Below are 11,831 nucleotides of genomic sequence, written 5' to 3'. Positions count from 1 at the left end.
TTCCCCTTTCTCGAACCCTAGAACTCTGTTCTCTCTCTCGAACTCTCTTGCTTTCAAACCCTCTTCTCTGTGGAGTCATCTTCATCAATCCTTCATCAACCATTCATTCACCTCTCCTCTCCAACCTTCAGTCAAGGCTCTCGTGTCGAACATTCGTCTCAAACCTTCAGTCACCTCCCCTCTGGATCATCTCTTCTCTGCAACTATTCAGGAAATCAAATTAAACATTTTGGAGGGTGATTCTCCCTCTTCGAGTGACATAAGCCAGAGCACTTAGAAACCTTTAGAAGCGTTTAGAACCCTTCTTCTCCGCAACCCTAGTGTGCACATCTCTTCCTTCACAGAGGGTCGGCTAGTGAGAGTGCTTCTTCGTTCAGTGCGTGTGACCTATCGGAGTCCTGCTACCGTTGTGGATGGTCGTCCATTCCGCCATCATTCTCGGCCAGTGGTAAGTGTTCCCATCCTTCTCCGTCTTTTTTCCCCATCTCTGGAATAAACTGAGTGAAATTTGTGATTAATGTCTCAAACCTCAGAAAAACTCCCAAACCCGCCTTGCACTGGCGAGAGCCTTAATGGGTCTCAAAGCCAGTCGTTCGAAAAAAAGTTCGTGCGTGAAACCCGCTGCTGAGGAGGTCGAGCACGTGGTAGCACTAATGCTTCTCCCGTGAAGGTTAAAGAAAGTGCTTTGATTCCTAAAGGTGAGATTTTTAAAATGGTACATTCTAAAATTGTAAGACAATTGTTTATTTTGATGCATTTTTGTGTTTGGAATTGGTATTGGTTTGGGTTTTGAGATTTCCAGTGATATCATTTGGTGTTCCAGTGGTAGTTGTAATTACACCTTCATTCTGTGTTTACTGGTTTAGGTTCTTCCTGTATATATGTGATTAGTTTATAGGGTATAAAAGTAGGGTTATGGATACTGAAGTGATGGATTTATTTATAAATAAAACATTATAGAATACATTGAAATATTTGGGAGAAGGGTTTTGGATGAATTTGGGAGAAGGGTTTTGGATGCATTTGTCTTTGTCTGGTGATTACTCTGTGATTTGTGTAATGAGTAATTGTAGAATTGCTGACATTACTAGTAAATAATGAAGACAACATCACACTAAAATAACTTCAACGAGAGCTTTGTTATCTTTTAATACTTTTTTCATGTTTATTGAGTTTTTAAATAATTGAAGTTTCAATATGCTAGAGTTGCTCATGCCTGATCAATTTGTTAGTCTTGGAGCCAAGCATCAGTAATTTGCATATAAATGTTACCAAGAGAATTTACTTTACTTTTTGAGTGAAATGAAAAAAATAGTCTTTTGATAGCATGATAACATCATCTGTCTTAGTTGCCTACTTCGTGAAAGAGATATGGTGTAATCATTTTAATTATTGAGAAACTTTTTAGCATGATATGATATGAGCCATATTATGAAAATCTAATTTTTGGGTGCAGATTTATGATTTACTAAAAAATAATCACGTGGTTTGTCTTCTATGCAGCTTTAAGCATCCATGCTTATATACCTTTTAGCTTTAAAGTTATCATATTCTTTGTTATTTCTCTCTTAAAATGATTACAATGTTGTGTCATTTATTATTATTATTTTAAAAAACTATAACATAATACAACATCTCTGGAGTTGTCTTCTCAATCTCATCGCCATAGCCTAAAGCACCATAGTATCATTTTGTTGAATCAAATGATCTCAATCATTTTCCATTAATGAAAATCCTTTGCTGAAATGAAAAAGGTTCTCTTACCCAAATATAGTGCTATCTTTTGCAATGCGGTTCAATTTTGCTAAGTCTTCCTTTAATTACTAACTTGCAAGGTTGTTTATGTGTCTTAATGTTGTGATTCTGTTATAACTATCTTTTTTTTATGCTTAATTCTGTTATATTCCGATTGGACAGCTTAGATAAAAACTGAAGTAATATTAGTTCAGAAATCAATACGTGGCATATGTCCTTTCTTGATTTTATTTGGTATCGTTTGGAGCTTAATGAAGAATACGTTATGAAAAGGCTAAAGTTGTCATGGCACTGTAAAGTAAACGTGAATAAGGATAGATTGTTGTTCTTAGTTACTCATTTACTTCCTGATCTATTACTCTGTACTATTAAGTGCTTTAATATGTAAGGAAGTCATAATGGATTGATAGAATACTCGACCATTTTGGATTTATATTAGGGTGGTTACAGTTATAATATTTAAATCCATAAACTGTAGTGAATTTTATCCTTTCTTCATCTGCTAGTGTGTGTACCAGCGCAAAGACCAAATAGAACAGACAGAGTCATATTTTGGGAACTTATATACTCTTAATATTGAAACCTTGCAAGAAGGTCTGAGTGACAATGTTAGACTGATAAGTGGATATGTTCTTCTGTGTGTGTGCATCAGTAACACTTTCTGAAAACGCTATCTAATTCTAGGCCGGTGTTGTTATTTTCGTTTGTCAATACAAATTCTATTTCATTTTACATATAACAAGCTCTTTCATAGCACATATGAATAAGATTGGAAAATAAACATTCACTTAGAACTTTTCCAATCCTTGTTATATATTAATGTTACTTAAATTCCAAAAGTTTTATCAAAGACCATGTTAAAATTATCTTATATCATTATCTAATTAAAACTGAAATCGCTCATTCCATATAAAATTCTACAAGAATATTGAGAATATTTGGAAGTTTGTACTTTAATGTGAATATATGTATTCCCCATACATTTGTAACTGCCCCTGGACCTCTAATTTTATTGAATGCGATTTAGATGGAACAGATCTAGCCACTAAAATTTGGTTCTTCACAAAATTAAGTTGGATTGGAAGATTTACAGTTTCCTTTTGAAGGAAATCACCTAGCTTGTCTTCTTATTCTTCAGCTCATACATGGGAGTAATCTTTTCCTGAGGTCTTCACCAAGGAACCTTCCTTGGAAGAGGAAAAAAGTTTGAGTTTTTTGGAAGAACTTTCCATCAGAAATCCTTTTGAATTTGAATGGCTTCTGATCCTTTGTTTTGCATGTCATATTCTTCATGTTGGATAATTTTTTATGGATTGACTGATTATTTATAAATTCTTAAAGCTCTACTTTTATTTATTTTTCTCGTCGTCTATTATTTGAGCTTGATTGGCTTCTTCAATACCATAGTGAACATAATTGATTGGAGAAGAAGTTCGATCTACATGAGTTGCATCTTCTAAACTTCTTGTGTCACTTCTAAACATTTATTCCTTTTGACAAATCATAAAGTATAAACAATAATTTATCGTGTTCTTAATGCCTTATTCTGAACAATTTAGATTATTAGTTGTTAACTTATCAATTGACTTAGAACACTAGTGTCAAAGGAAGCCACCAACAAGGCCAAGAAGGTTGACAGTTCCCATAACTATCTTTTTTTTATGCTTAACTCTGTAACAGTAAAACCCATGCATGCTAATTATTTACTTTTACTTATTTGTTTTTCACTGTGATTAACTATGTGCTCTCCACTTTCTTCCTTGTCATCATGTACTTTGTTTCAGCCAAGAAAAGAGGTCATTTCCTTTCCATTAATTCCACACTGCCCCCTTCTTCTTTCACGTATCAAGTCTCTCATTTCTCCAATAATATAGTGCTTTCCATGTCACAAAGGGTCCTCCACTTATTGTTTTCAGCCGTGTGTTTTTGTCTCCTCCCATGTGCACTTTTGAATTTAAAAAACAAATGAATGCCCATCATTCACGTGCTGCACCTCCACTTCTATATATATTTTTTATTGAGTCATATGAAGTGTCGTGTGCTTGCTGCACAATCCATATTCTTTCTCACTTTCCGTACAGCCCATGTGAGCTTCCAAATTACTTTTTAATGCTAGTGCTCTTTTTTCTCATTTTTAATGTTAGGAAAAAGGAAGTTTTCATGTATATATTAGTCTTGAAAGTAAAGTGTAAATACATAGTAGACCTATTTTAGTTTATCTAATTTCTTTGAAGCTTACTGGAATAAAAAATAGCAGAGAAAAAACTTACCTTACTAGTAGTGTTTATTTTAAATGTTAATCATTTGATGTCATGAATTAACTTCTCTTTTTTGTTTTGTATAGTTATTCCTTGCTTGTTAACTGTAATAGATCCTTATAGCTCATGCTATATAATCTTTGGTGATAACGAATTCTCATTTACACTATCAATTTCATTTCATAAAAATGTTTTTAAAATGGGAATAAAATAAACAAGTTTTAGTTTTAGATGATAAATTTTTTGTAGACTATATTCTGCATGTTTTTCTCCCCTGACTTATATTACTTATTCTATGCAGGAATCAAAGAGCAAGGCCCATCATTATTGATCCTGCCCTTTACTTATCAAAGAAATCTGATTTAGCATTGACCACTCAACGAAGAACCCTTCCCACGTCTTTTAAACTGTTTAGTGGTATGTCCCTATCGATTATCTAACATTTAAAAAACCTATTTTAGAGACAGTGAGTTCTGAGCTACTTGTTAATTTTTATTGGAACTGTTGATTAATAGTTGTTTAACTCTGAACTTGATAATATATTGGGTCTTTCTTAAGAGTCAGCAAATTACTCTTATTAGGTTGAGCTTCATTAAACTAAATATTAGACATCACTCCATTAAAGTGTTATACCATGAGTTTGAGGAATTTTAAGCATATGGTGAACATCACAATTTCTTTTTATATGATATATATATATATATATATAAAATAACATATGCAGAGAAATTAGAATATATAGTGAATATTGGTTTAGATAGGTTAACATTAATTTTTATATTTATATTTATTGGTCTAATCCAGAAGGTTTGTCAATAGAATAAGAACTTTTATTCTGCTTGTGCATGGGGAACTGCTATATATATGGCATTTATTTAGCTCTTCTTAAACCATTATATACGGATTTATCCGTATATAATTTATATACGGAAATTATATACGGATTTATCCGTATATAATTTATATACGGAAATTATATACGGATTTATCTGTATGTAATTTATATACGGATTTATCCGTATGTAATTTATATACGGATAAATCCGTATATAATTTATATACGGATAAATCCGTATATAATTTATATACGGATAAATCCGTATATAATTTATATACGGATAAATCCGTATATAATTTCCGTATATAAATTATATACGGATAAATCCGTATATAAACCTAGCTACGACGGTTTTATATACGGATTTTTGTCCGTATGTAATCCGTATATAAACACGTATTATATACGGATTTTGGGTCTTATATACGGATTTTTGCTGTATATAATACACTTTTTTCTTGTAGTGTCAGTTGCATTTAAACCAAGGAAAAAGTATACACCTTTTTGCCTCGGTTTACAACCGAAGCAAAAAGTGGTAGACTTTTTACCTCACCAGTATATACCTCGGTTGCAGAACCGGTGTGGATAAGCGAAAATAACCGTTGTCGTTTCCCTTTACTGCATTAGTGTTAGTTATTTACACACTTAAGGATGACAATGGGTAGAACTAGGAAACTGAAATCATAGGAAAAATACTAGAGGGGATTGAATAGTGTTTTTGAAATTCTTTTGTAATGCTGCATCTAATGACTTGTAAAGAAAATATATAAAGATTGTAAGATATTTATACGCTATTTTTTGAGATAAGTAAATGAAAAATGTTTTGAATATCAAAACAATAAATCACATATTTTTATTCTAATTCACTCAATATCATCTATGTCCAGTTCTTTTTTAAGAACTCTTAAAGGATTCCATGAATTTTTCTCATTTTTATTCAATATAACATTTTGACTCACGTTTAGATTCTCGATAAGAACAAGATGATTTGACATTTCATTTTAAGATTAAGGTTTAAGGTTGACGAGCAAGTTATAATCCAATTTTTTCTAATGCAACTGGTGACTAAAATCTATCTCTAGTAAATTATAATTAGAGTACTAGTCTCTGCATCTTCGAATAAATGTTACAAACTTAAGGGGTATCATTTTTTTCTCAGTCACCCAGTTTTAACCAATACTTGGCCTATGTTATTGTTATCTTCTGCATTGTTTTTTCTTTGAAGTGTGCTTGACTTAATTATTTATATTTATATATTTCATAAAGATAAGCATTATTGTGCATGCATTAATAAAAGTTGAATACAGTCTTTTGGCAGTAGGATTTCCTTGTAAGAATTTCATCACTCTATCATGTACTGTCTTTAGAACTTTGTCTTTTACTTGTTCTCTAGTGGTAATATGGAGTTTTTAAACAAGTTTTTAACTGTGGTTTTTGTATCTTAAAATTCCAATATTTTTATGTTCTGATTTTTTTCTTGATATGGTGAAATATGTAGATGATCTATTCTAAAAAGTGGTTTGTATAATTTGATATTCCTTTGTAAAAGCATTGCATGTTCCACAAGGTTTTGCTACATAAGGTAGTCTTAAAGTTACAGGGTGGTGATTAAGGGCAGAAAGTTTGTTGTTATCGCAGCTTTGAATATTTAGTTCCTGCATGTTGGGAGAGAAACATACCACATTTAGAGGTTTTATCATGCTTTTGAAAACTGTCTTATTTAAATCATGTATTTTTATTTCCTATAAATACAGCATTATCCATATAATTTTGAAATGTTGGATACTTCCATAGGGAAAAGCTCATAGTGTAGTTGCTAGCACTCCAAAAGTCTCGAAATCCCCTTGGATGCCTCTACCTGTGCTTTTTGCTACTATCAGAAATCAGGTTCCGTCCAAGGATATGAATCATATCAAAACACATTATGAACAATTCAGGGTATGCAAAATAAGTTCCAGTTCATGTCCTTCTGCTTTGATTGATGAAATAATATCACTAATATTTCATCATATTCTAATTCAGTCAAAGCAGATATCCCGGGATGGTTTTGTGAAGATGCTGAGGTTAATAGTTGGAGACGCTCTGTTGAGAGCTACCATAAATGATCTTCAATACACGCTACAGGTTTATTTTAAAAATGAATTTGGCTTCGACATCTTGTCATTGGTGATATACATTCTAAAGATATTACTTGTTGTTATGTATATTAGGCTAAATATTATCATATTTCTTATTTCCTTTTTCTAATATTGTTCTCATCTGCTGTGTGGTTGTACCTCTTAAATATTTGACTGACTTTTTGTTGTAAAAGATGACAATAAAATAATAGAGATCACAAACAAATGATTTCTTGAGGCGTGTAGATCATTATTCATAAGAACTTATCTGCGGTGTATTGCGCAAGCCCCCAGGATACAACAGGAACTTCTCATAATTTCTGAGGATATCAGAATTAGCAAGGATCTCTATAAAGAGAATAAAATAAACCCAGAATATTTTTAGGAAAAGAAGAAAAGAGAAAGATTGAAACCAAGAGAAGAGAAAATGAGAGAAGAATAGTTTCTGATGATTTTTCATAATAGATGAAAGGCTCAATTTATAAAGCCTTTGATGGAACTAACCCTCCTTAGCTTGAGGAGTAATTCACGTAAAGAGTGGCACTAGCTGACAAAAAGCTTCCAACGTTAAAAAACTAAAGCACAAAATTCGGTGGTTGTGGAGAGAGAAAAGCAACGTTCAAAAACAACCCTAAAGTTACGCGAGAAAAATCACGAATGGATTCTACAATACTGCTATGCATATTATTTTTATAACAATCCCCCACATATTGCAAAATATATAAAACGAAAGAGAAAATAAATTATTCTGGGTTTCACAAGATGTAATGCATCAGAACTAGTATAGCAAGTGTTACAGCTGTCGCGGCCGATCAAATTTTATGTGCAATTAAGAATGCAGTATATTACTAGGATGTGACTCCTAGGTCGTCTCTCAAGGACCAATTATGGGTTCAGTCTCAGATTTAAACACGAAGGGGGGTTTTGTGGATATTTTTGGTTGCGGTAAAAGTAAAAACGTTCAAATAAAATTTTAAAGACGGTAAAAACTAAACGGTAAAAGATGATAAAAATAGACAATAGAAAATTACAAAGTGTTGGAAATAAAATTTCGTGAACTTTAACATGCACAAAAGTGTAAAAACATTATAATTAAAATTTACCAAAAGCTTCAGTAAAAATAAACCGTAAAAAAAATGACGTTGAAAATAACATGAGTAAAACACGATAACTTAACTTAACGGTACACAAAATACTAAACGGTAAAATAAAAGAGACAATGAAGTAAAAACACTTAATTGAAAAATGAAATTTATCAAACAACACTTGAAACAAAATCATGTGAAAATATCAATGAAATGATCAAACTTGCAAACACCATTGCTTCATAAATAAAATTCTACACTATTACACTGTTTGGAAAAAATGAAAATTTTAGAGAGAGCTTCCTGGAAGAGAAGGCAACTGGAACTTCTCCCAGGCCTCAGGCCGTGCTCTCTGAACGCCCACACCCATACTTCTTATAGCCACGACATCCACTGCCCGTGAATACCATTGCTTCCTCCTATGCTGAACGTGAGTTGTGTGTGGAGCATGCTGTTCCCCTTCTTTTCCTCTCACCATTGCTTCAATATTTTTTTAAAAGAAAGAAAGTGGTGCTCTTCCCATATTTTGTCTCCTAGCACTTTTTCTCCAATTTCTTTTGCATCCTGGACGTACCAAAACTAAGCAAGGGACTCTTCATTTTCATCCTTCCCTCTGCACACGCCTCTCCGCTGATCACGTAAACACCAACTCTGGACTATATCTTGAATGTTGCTGATTCTCTTCAAACTGCTGGATTTTCTGGTGCTGGACGGAGCGCCTTCTTCTTTTGCTGTTGGACCATTGCTTCTTTGCATGTGGCTGTGGCTGGACGTGTGCTTCCTTCAAAGGCAGCTGGATGTGCTGTCTACTTCACTTCTCCGTGCGCACCAAATAAAGAGAGGAACCACACCACTGCTTTCTTGTAGCAGCCGTGAGCTTGCTGGACGGTGGTGTGCTCCAGCTTTCTCTTCCAGCCATGTCTTTCTTTGCTTCACCGTGCATCTCTCTCTTTTCTTCTCTCAATTGGCTGCTGGTTGCTCATGCTTCTTTGGTGGCTGGACCTTCATTTGCTGCTGGTGGTTGCTGTGTTTGCTTCATCACCAACTCATTTCTACCATGCTGTGCAAGTCGGAAGCCACTCCCTTCTTGCTGGACCAAGGCCGTGTGGTGCTGCCAGCATTCCTTGGAAGGCCGTGAATGTCTTTATCAATTGAAGATATTTCATAGGTGGTGTAGAGAAACCGTGAGTGTGGGCAAGGTGGTCCCTTCCATGTTGAATTGATTGTTGAACGAGAGCTTCTCCAAGCCGTGGAATATGGGTTGGATATCCATCAACTTTTCCAGAAATCAGGAAAGAAAGATGTAATGATCCACAATTGAATATTATAATAACCTTTCTTCATCATTGGACATACATTTTTTAAAGCCACAAAATGTAGTAACCGTGAAGTTCTCATTTAGTTGTTTTCTTTGTAGGCCGTTGGCAATAAATCATTTTTTTCCAAAATAAAGCATCCACTTTCTTAAGCAATTAAGTGTAGCGTGTTTTCATCTTTATTTCCATACTCCACTTCTTCCTTTTAAAATAATCTTTCCCAATCAAGCTTAACTCCATATACAATCCTCAAAAACCAAATCTGCACAAGTCTTTCTCTGTGTTCATTTCTCTTTTAAGTCCTACAATATTATATAATAATTTTCCCTGCAATTACTAATACAAATAATTTAGATCAGATAGTTCAAATTAATTAAAATAAGAATTTCTGATCAAATTAAGTACAATCAGTAAAAATGGGAAAATACTGGACAATTAAACACAATTCCCTGATTAATTTTAGCACAATAAACTAAGTGAAGTGTAGAAAATAATGACTCATCAGCAAGCTATATGAATCAGTCTTAGATCAAGAAACTTAACACACAATGTAGTTGGTATAGCAAGCTATATGAACCAAAGACACTTGAGTGTGTTAGAGGTTTATTAATCACAGTACACCCCCACAATCCTTGTTGTTATCGTTGTGATGCGCTTACTAGGCCATGCGAGTGCCCAGTATTCATGAGTGCTCTAGAGATCATGCCAAGATCTCATGCAAGCAGCCCCACTTGACACTCATATAGGTGATTTCATCAAGTGTATGCTGCAAATAATACACCACCCATAAGGGATATGAAGATCATTAAAAAAACTTTGTTTAGTTATAAAGTTTAATCTCTCAATAATGCAGTCTCTAGCACTTTCACACACACACCATAGGAATGGACATATTTGATTTAAAATCAAATTAGTGCTATCAAAACTAACAAGTGACTTGTTTTTACCCATATGAACCTTATTCATGGGACTCTAACCACAAAGGTTGGGTTACCATCACTTGTTTGTTTGCTAGTGGCTTAAGTCTCATTCCCCTCGATGTTTCTAAAATCATATTTCTTCCCAAGGGTTTTGTCAAAGGATCTGCTAGATTCCGTTCTGACTTCACATAGTCAATGGAAATAATCTCACTCTTTAGCAGCTGCTTCACCAAATTGTGCCTCAATTGGATATGTCTATTCTTTCCATTGTAATTCTTGGTTTTAGCTATAGCTATTGCCGATTGACAATCACAGTGTATTGATACTGATGGGGTTGGCTTCATTCCTAGTGGAATGTTTGCTAAGAAGTTTTTCAACCACTCAACCTCACTACCAGCCATCTCAAGAGCGACAAACTCAGATTCCATTGTTGATCTTGCAATAATTTTTTGTTTGGCTGATCTCCATGTAATCGCACCACCCCCAAGTGTGAATACATAACCACTAGTAGATTTTGTCTCATCTGAATCAGAGATTCAGTTAACATCACTGTACCCTTTTAGTATAGCGGAAAATCCACTATATTCAATGGCATAATCCATTGAACCTCTTAAGCATCTCATAATCCTGAAAAGTGCATCAAGTGTTCTTGATTTGGACATTGAGTGTACCTACTCAGTCTACCTACTGCATAAGCAATATCAGGTCTAGAAAAGCTCATCAAGTGCAGTAAGCTCCCAACTATCAAGGCATACTAAGGCTGGGATAATGATTCTCCTATATTTTCATTAATTTAGAATTAACATCATAAGGGCTACTCACTGATTTTAGGTCATAAAACCCAAACTTCTTAAGAAGTTTTTCAACGTATTATTCTTGGGATAGTAATATACTATCTCTCATCCTTATGATTCTAATACCTAAAATCACATTGGCTTCACTCATCACTCATGTCTTTCGTTTCAAAATTTGATCCTATAAACGATTTAGTTCTAGCGACAATCTCATTGCATGTACCAAAAATTAACATGTCATCCACATACAAACATATAATAACGCAATCACCATTGCATGTACACACATTTATCAGTATCATTAGGTGAAAAGCCAAAGTTATTTCTTCAAGTAATTAAGTAAAATTACCTAAACCCCCACAATTTTAAAATATTTAAGATTGGTAAACGAGAAAATATCTGGTTGTACTTCTCTTATTTGTAGGTAAGTATACGAAAATTTACTCAAGTACCTAGCCTCATCTTTTTATTTCTTTTTCTTCCTCTAGAGAGAAATCTTCTCCACCTTTTCTCAAACATTATAAAGACACGACACATGAAAATTAGGATTCATCATCCTAACTCCAACGAACTCCAAGTTTTCGCCTTGTCTCCCTCTTCTTCATCCTCATCCGCGATCCCTAGAAATGCGATCAGAAGCCACCATTACTGCGAGCACCTTGCTAGCCTCTGAAAGTTCTATCTAGAGTAGATCTCGACTTTTAACACGTCAAGAAATGGTTTCGCAAATATCGTATGAGTTCTGGAA

At 34.0% G+C, this 11,831-nt stretch overlaps 1 long non-coding RNA gene across 1 annotated transcript; it reads left to right on the top strand.

Moving 5' to 3' along the window:
* Positions 1–3,828, top strand: LOC128193995 (uncharacterized). The gene is made up of 3 exons (XR_008245207.1): positions 1–448; positions 534–698; positions 3,540–3,828. It is a non-coding gene; the product is annotated as an uncharacterized LOC128193995 (long non-coding RNA).
* The last annotated feature ends 8,003 nt before the right edge of the window (positions 3,829–11,831 follow it).

This window comes from Vigna angularis, chromosome 9 (assembly GCF_016808095.1).
Source record: "Vigna angularis cultivar LongXiaoDou No.4 chromosome 9, ASM1680809v1, whole genome shotgun sequence".
In the NCBI taxonomy this organism is placed as follows: Eukaryota; Viridiplantae; Streptophyta; class Magnoliopsida; order Fabales; family Fabaceae; genus Vigna; species Vigna angularis.
Note: the sequence above shows the minus strand (reverse complement) of the source record. Positions and strands in the feature narration are given on the sequence as shown.